At 37.7% G+C, this 7,439-nt stretch overlaps 1 long non-coding RNA gene across 1 annotated transcript; it reads right to left on the bottom strand.

Moving 5' to 3' along the window:
• Nucleotides 1-1,567: 1,567 nt before the first annotated feature.
• On the bottom strand, nucleotides 1,568-3,064 carry LOC133011829 (uncharacterized). The gene is made up of 3 exons (XR_009680773.1): nucleotides 2,960-3,064; nucleotides 2,009-2,154; nucleotides 1,568-1,664 (listed from the first exon to the last, which is right to left on the bottom strand). It is a non-coding gene; the product is annotated as an uncharacterized LOC133011829 (long non-coding RNA).
• Between the last annotated feature and the right edge of the window lie 4,375 nt (nucleotides 3,065-7,439).

The following is a 7,439-nucleotide window of genomic DNA, read 5'->3' as shown; positions in this document are numbered from 1 at the left end:
CATGTCTATAGAAAGTGCATCCATAAAAACGTGTAACAAGACACAAACGTGTTTAGTTTCAGAGACAAACAAATCCAGCAGTTAGTAAACACTAACTTCAAATGGGAACATGGGATTTGTGTAGCTACTACTGAACTTAAAAACATATTTTGAGGAATAAAGTGACATGTCAATGTGTGCAAATATGTGCATTGAACACATGTCTATGTGTCATGGTATCGGGCTACTTTAACAAGTTGTTTTTCAGAGCCTGAACACGGGCAGAACACTCTGTGCCAAGGTTCATAAAAATCTTTTGAAGGGCCTCAAAAGTGTACCTCAACCCTTTGGGGTAGTCCAGGTTGAGGTTGTAGATGCATCCAAAGAGAAGGACAATGGCTGTACTGATGTCAGAGATGTCCTCCACAACAACCTTTTCCTCGATGACAAGGGCAATGTTGATTGTTCTGGGCATTGAGTGAGCTCTCCCAACATCATCTTCAACAATGGTGACTATGCCAAGTTGAACACCTGCAACGGACGTTTCCTCCGAGTCTGTATCATAGAGAAAACAAACAGACATTACTTAAATTTTTAATGTTTTCATCACCACATTTATAAATAAATTATATACCCCTGCCCATGAGTAAAGTGACATGCACCTTTATGAGTTAAACTTTGAGTGCAAGTGACCACTGTTCAAAATATGAAGAAATTTCCTAACGACAAATTTAAGATACATTAAAAAATACAATTTGTAAGGCCACCAGATAAATTTTGACCACCCAGATGTCATCAATTAATCCATGTGAAGGGATAATTTGTGCGAAATCTGGCATTTTTTTTCTAAAGGTGCTCTTAAAATTCAGCTGGTGTGCAGTTTAAAAGGTGTGGGATAATCCTTTGATTCCATAAGTGTTAACAATCCAAAAAGGATGGACAATATCTCACCCTGACAGTGCATATAAAATCGGCCACAATCCAAACACTAAAACTTGCAGCAAAATTTACTGATTTAAGGTTTTTTTTAGGTCAACCCTCATAGATTACCTCTTGATAATGTGTTTTTACTTTTATTGTTAAAGATTTCAGCCTTAATTAGGGATAACTACTTATATTACATTAAAGGGAATATAAATAAGTGGTTTTATTGCATATTCCTATCAAATGAATGCGTTTGCTCCTTAATCAGAGATGTACTGGCCCCTTGTATATTTATATTGGCCCAGCTATTAAAAAAATGGAAGAAAAAAACTTCAATGGTATAAACCGAAGTATTCTTACCAGACATGTCTTCAGGACGTTGCCTGGATTCTCCCTCAAATAGAGAGGTAGACCTCGGAGAGCTGTGGCCTTCCTTTGTGCAAGCACATTGGTTGTCTGAAAGACACAAATAAAGTTAAAAAAAATATACCATGGCCTGAAAATAAAATCACACCACACCTATTCACAATTTATGTTAATGTCTGTTTGCAATGTGAAAATGCACTCTCAGAAAACCTTAATTTATCTCCTACTTGCATTACCTGTTCATCAAGGTTGTCAAGGAGGGCCTTTAAGTCCTTTCCTAGTGTCCTGCTATGTGTTCTGTAAAGCTTTATCAGGTTTGAGGCGTGTGCATCCAAAGATGTGAAGAATGTCTTCTTTAGATCCACTTGAGTGATTCAAAAAAACTCAGCATATATCTAAGAGAGGAGAAATAACAGTATTAGTGTTAATACAGACTCCAATTACAGAAGGTGCCCACATTGTACAGTTATAAACTAAAAAGGTTTGCTACATCCGGAAGCTGAGCAGAATGGTGGAATTGGTAGAGCATTTAGGACATTACACATTATATAAAAAAAAAATCTTACCAACAGTAAACAATAAACAGTCACATGCTGCCTCAAATGAGTCCTTAGATGGGCTATGTATTTCTTTGGGGCACAGATGTCTTTAAAGTCACACAATTGACAAAAAAAGGTGACTTCTACTTCAGTTTTTCTGGACTTTGTGTGTACTCTTGAAAGGTGGCATTTTAACCCACCGCTTGTTTTGAAAGTGCAGCAGCAGTCAGTGTACAGGCACGGCAGTGGCCAGAAGCGTCCCCGGTAGTGGCAAAGTCGGTAATGCTTGAGGAGAATATCCTGATTAGGGTGCGAGAACTTGCACTCCTAACACTGCATCCAAATCCTGTGAAACAAGGAAAACACATTTAGTTTATGAGTTTAACACCACCCAAATGAACAAACTCAATTTGGCTGAGGCAGAGGTAGGCAACCTTTACATCAAAAGAACCATTTTGCCCACTCTTCGCCCAAATAAAATTTGTCTGGAGCTGAGAAACATATTTGATAAGAAAGCTTATAAAGTTGCATTTATGAAATTATAGAACAATAAAGAACTGTTGACTTTTATAGCTATTTTTACCTGTTACAAAGGAAAACACCAAACTCTTATGAAGAGAAGAAAAATACAGAGGCAAGTGTAGGTGTACTTTGAAATAAATTAAACACAGAACTATGTAGGGCTATTTGAGTTACATTTCCCCATATTTGTGGGAAATGTATGAAATAAGTAGTTATTTTGAAATAAATAACACGTGAACGAGCTCTGTATGAAAGCTTAATTGTTAAATTCACCGTTATGCTAAGATTCAAACAGAAAAGACACCAACAGACGACACATACCCCAGTATACACAAGGAGAAGATCATCAAAATTTACCATTATTTTATTGATAACTCAACTTAACACGTTGGTAGTTTATAAACGTAGCACGGTGGTTTGGGTGGGGTTGGTCTACAGATAACTTAAAGTAAGCAAACACGTGGCTTTCACATGTAGCTGAAAGTTAGCAAACACGTGGCTTTCACGGGTAGCTAACAGGTAGATTTTATGGATAGCTTACACATGTAGTTTTGTAAACGTTGTGAATCATTGCATTCGAAAGACAACGGGTCGCAGAATAACCAGTAAAATAGCGGCGGGAGTCTTACCTAGTTAGTGCTGGAAGAAAGTGAGGAGGACACGCAGCCGTAGGACATGCGGTCGGAGGACATCAGTCGACAAAACTTGCCGTCGGGCGATATCAGGCGGCGGAACTTGCGATAGAAAGACGTGAATCTGATCAACTACACCCCAACATGTCCGGACAAGCCCACTCTACCTGAGAGCGCTGGGCTGGCGTCTCAAAACACGAGTGCGCAGTGACGCTGACTACGTCATGACGTCGCTTTCCGGACGCGGAAGCCACGCTGAAGCGCCGTGCAGCGCTTGCTCCAACATTAACCAACATTGTCCCATCATTAATCTTTTTTTTCACTGCACTTCTCCACTTCAATTATTAATTTAATGTCATCCATGTTGAAAAAGTTCTCCGCTGTTTGCTCCGTTAAATGTCGGCTGTCGAGGGTAAATTACGTATTCTCCACTCAAGCCTGTGTGGAGAATACGTAGCCCCACTCTCTCTTTTTATCTTTATCACTGCTTGTGTGGCTGCAATGGATGGGCATAGGGGGACATTTAATAATGTGGTTGGTAAAAGTGGTAAAATTGAAACTCCAAGACGACAGAAGGTGAATACAAAGTAAGGGGTAAAAAGAAATCTGAACATGCTATATATATATATATATTTTATATGTGTGTGTAAATGTGTATAATAATAATACAAGACATAAATATATATGTTCACATATGTATATATGTTTGTTTGTGTGTGTGTGTTTATATATACATATCTAAGTAGATATATTCCATATATAAATGCATTCATATCATTCAATCTGAACTTATATTTTGCATCCCGGAGCTGGCTAAGCAATATTTGAAGTTTCCTCAACTTAAAATGTTCAGTTGACTGCACTACTTATTTGTAAACTTGAAACTTTGGGTTTGCTCAACATTTAAAAAAAAAATTTGCTCACTCAACTTTTAAAAATAAGTTAGACCAATGATTTTGAAGTTGGGCTTTTTACAGTGTTGGCTGTCATAAGCTGTCAGCTACTGATAGGTTTATGGGTGCTTGTCAGTCACCCACCAATCCCAGTCCATTTTCTCAACAACACAGTGTTTCAGTAGAATTATTTTTACCTTGTAAAAATCCATATCTTTCAAACTCTTGAACTTGCTTCATTTATATCATTCTAGAATTATCAATCTCATTTCATCAGCAATGATGACACTCCAGCAGAACCATTGAAAACTTTACACAATAGAATCCTCGTGACTATTAAAGAACTCCTGATTTGTAGAACTGGAGAATATCATAAAATGATTCATGGATGAAAAAGAGAGTACAGAAGAGTCTCCTAACTTGGTCTGCATTCTCAGGGGAGAATAATCATTAGGCCTTCAGGCTCACTCACATAATAAATGTATATACCTACATACTTAATCACATCATAGTGTAACATTAGTTTAAGGTGTTTCAACAGACAGGCAGTCTGCTCCACTGCTCCTGATTAATGCTAGAATACATTTTTAATCACTCAACCTGCATCATATCCATCATATGAGAGGGGTGACTCCACTAGTTCATATCAACTTCATGATAGACCCAGTATCAGCCTAATATCAGATGTAACTCAGAATATATACTAGTCATAATTACATACAGTACATTTCAGAAATATGATTGTAGAAAAAACATCCCTCTTTCAATTTGTAATCTTCATTGGCTTTATCTGGATATGGCCACAAGATCTCAAGGAACATGGCCTTGTCCCAACATAGAGCAGATGACACCCCCGCCCCCCCCCCCCACACCACTACACACACCTAATCTGCTGCTGGCATATTTCATCACTCAGCAATTTTGGGGGACGATCTTGTTCATCACACCAACCCATCAGCTTCTTTAAACACCTTTTGCTTCACAAATGAGAGGTCTGACAGCAGCAAGTACACATTTGAATATCATCACAAATGCAGGGCAGCTTTGCAACGACTAACAGATGTGTGTGATTGCTGGATAACAAGCTGTGTGAGTATGTGTGTGCGCGCATGTGAGATATAATGAGTTGGTGTGTGTTCTGGTGGAAGCGTGAGAGAGAGTGGGTGCATGAGAGGACTTTGTGTCATCCGTTAGAGCTGAAAGCTGCCCGGTGATTCATCTGTCTTTCTATCCCTTTGTGGTAAAAGATAACTTTTCTCTATTGTTACTCGCTCTGTGACAAATTAATTTACACTCAAACTGTTCAAACTACTTATGCTGTACTTCAACAGTGAATAACCTTGCTTAAAAGGGCCTTTTTTGACTACAGTATTTATTGGCAATACTAAGTAAAACAGCTTTATGTTACCTAAATATCAATCAAATGAAATTATTCATCTTATATAATAATACAAATTTAATAACATTTAATATTTAAAATGAAACATAAATTTGATTAATAGAAATATAAAATATATATATTTTCATTTTTACTATATGAAATTAAATTTGTTTTATATAGTGTATGAAAGGCTTCTAACCCACTTCTGTAGTTGTAGTTTCCTGAGCAGGAGCACAATGTTGACCCAACAGCAATCTTGGAGCAGATCAGCTATCGTCTGATGACCAACCAGCCTCTAGTCAACATTTTTGGGCTTCCTGTGTAGGTAGGGGATATCCAGGCCAAGACTCTGTCTTACGTCCACTGAACACTGTTAAGAGTGTGAGACTAACATCTTTCCACACTAAATACAAACATTTTGTATAGGCTTAATACATGTTTTAATCTGTATATAATCAGAAGTGTAACGTTTTTTCAGCATGTCTTTACAGTTGCCGGATAACCTCATCATGATACGAAGACTTGGAGGTTGCAGTTTAGCATAAATTGCTGTTTTTACATTTAGTGTCTGATCATATGTTGTGAAGTTGTTTTTTCAAAAAGAATGAATGAATTGCAGTTGTATGCCACTGCCTAACAGTGTCGTTTTTGTCCACAGACATTTTTCCCAGATACGGACAAGATCACTGTGACTTTCATTTCTAGTTTCTTCTATTTTAGTTTCTTAATTTAGTTTTTATTCCACAATTTTATTGTCCTTTTTTACACATGTCAGCCTTATTATCATATTCTCAATCAAATGTGAAGCACTTTGAATTGCATAACCTGCATGAAAGGTTTTATATAAATAGAATTTTATGTATTAATTGACCTTAACCTTTGACCACTGAGAACTAAGTAGTCTAAATGAAAATGTGCGCCAAATTTGAAAGACTGTTTTGAGAGACCACAGCGCATTGTGACAGGTGTAATTAAATTCCTTACGGGCAGTCCTAATATATAATGTTCTTGGGAACTTGATATTATGTGACCTTAAAATATTGGATGATAGTTTACAGTTACATGCCATAGTAAGTTTTCTCCACAGAGTTGACACGGTGTGTAGTGTGGAGGATTGATTAGCCATCGCAAAAAATTTGGTGAACAATATTAAGTGGGCCAAAAGGTTGCAGGTTGGAACTGGGTGTGTAACACTTGGACACTGCCTCTGCCTACTTCTGTTCCAGCCCTTCAATTGACAACGTATGTTTTTGACAATGTTTTCTGCTCTCCAGCCTTGGGGAGAGCTAATGACCCCATTACAGGTTGGCGTATAACCATGAGGTGAAGACGCACTACAAAATGTAACTTGTTAAAACAACACAAATGTGTTATCTATTAAAAGTGGCAGAAGTAGTTTACAGTGTAGTTTTAGTTTTTTCAAGAGAAAAATACTGAATGAGTTGAGACAGTCTTAAAAGGTAAAGTGCAGCAGCTTCCTTCAACCTTTCAGGAGAGGACCATCATAGACTGTCTTCATGTTGTGGATGAGACAGTCAAAAACAGGTTTCTGCCCGTAAATTGAGGGTTAAATTTGGATAGGTCTGAAGTGCACATTTTGTACAGTCTGTTTTAAGTTTGTGTATACACGTGTTGGTCTCATGTAACGGCAATTTCCACTTGAAAGGCTGCAAATCATTTGATGTCCTACAGTGTGCACCAGCACCGTAGCTCTGTGTAGAGCGATATTGTTTTCGATATTGGCTCCAGTCTTTGTTTGTTGACTTTTCATCCAGGACCACCAACAGGTTGACATTTTTAGTTCTGAGTGAAAAATCTCAGCGACTGTTTGATGGATTACTGATAAATTCCGTCTAAACATTCATGTTTCCCATAGGTTGAAAAAAGGTGATTTTAACCAGTAAAGTGACGTGTGGTCTTTGATCATTGCTGCAAAAGTTAGAGGGTGGACCAATCTCCCATCTGCCAACTTTGTTTCTTTCATTGCACATAAGAATTAATCAATGTCCCTGTATGTGTGTGAGTCCTTAATGGCCTCATGATGTGAGCAGAGAGGGAATAGAATATTATAATGCCTCTGTCTGGCTAATGGCCAGACATTTCAATGCTGATGAGTAGGTCGCATCACACACATTTCTTGGTTGATCTTTTGTGGTGCAGAAAATCAAGTCCCTTAAATCACCACATCAATTAATTACAACTT

Source organism: Limanda limanda, chromosome 10 (genome assembly GCF_963576545.1).
Source record: "Limanda limanda chromosome 10, fLimLim1.1, whole genome shotgun sequence".
Lineage (NCBI taxonomy): Eukaryota > Metazoa > Chordata > Actinopteri > Pleuronectiformes > Pleuronectidae > Limanda > Limanda limanda.
The sequence above is the reverse complement of the archived record's forward strand: the minus strand, read 5'-3'. Positions and strand labels throughout refer to the sequence as shown.